The following is an 895-nucleotide window of genomic DNA, read 5'->3' as shown; positions in this document are numbered from 1 at the left end:
GGGTCAAGCACAACAGGCGGCAGCCCGCCAGCAAATCAGACATTTTGCCCATGCAAAGTGGACACCTATCCCAAACACAGCCTGCCACAAACTTCTGGCAACACACATGCAGTCTGTCACACCAATGAAGTTACAGAAATTGAAATTGACTGTGAGAATCCCAAAAAGCCAACGTGGACCCACAGTGCTGGAGCCCTCTGCTGCCCTTGGGCTGGAACAACGCTGGGAGGTCACACCCGTGGGGACCCTGCCAGACCCTGCCATACTGACTGCTCTGCCCTGCTACACAGGCACAGAGGAAACACGGTCAGCATGGTCTCAAAGCAGCTGATGATCACCTCAGCCTGAAGGTTCCAAAGTCCACAGCCCTTTTACCCCACTGCTGCACTGAGGACTGTGGACAGAAAGCCAACCTGACACACACAGGACTCCAGTGGACAGGGCACTTGACAGAGGCGTCTGTGACTAACCTGGGGGCTGACTGCCCTTCTGGTCTATATCTACTTGTACAAACCAACAAGGCAGAGGGCACTGCCACAGCCTGGCCTTTGGGCAGTCGGAGAGACACAAAATCATGACAGCTGCAGAGGCACCACATCATTTCCTCCGCAGCCAATGGTCCCGTCCATACTGGACCACCAGGAACGAACTAAGGAGAACCTATTTGATCACAATGCTGTCCCTGGAATCTGCAAAGCTCAAACCAGAGTAAAAGGGTGTATTTTTCAAGCCTGGCTCTGTACAGCACTTAACAATATCCTGACTGTGGCAGGGGATACTTGGGACTGTTGGGAGTCCAGAAAATCATCCCGGACTGCCCTTTCCTCCTTCTCTCCCCGTGGAGACCTGTCACCTGGGGGCAGCTGGGGCACTGCTCCGCCCTTTGTTCGGGAAT

The sequence above is a fragment of the Acanthisitta chloris genome, unplaced genomic scaffold, assembly GCF_000695815.1.
Source record: "Acanthisitta chloris isolate BGI_N310 unplaced genomic scaffold, ASM69581v1 scaffold39043, whole genome shotgun sequence".
NCBI lineage: Eukaryota > Metazoa > Chordata > Aves > Passeriformes > Acanthisittidae > Acanthisitta > Acanthisitta chloris.
This window is presented reverse-complemented; position numbering follows the sequence as displayed.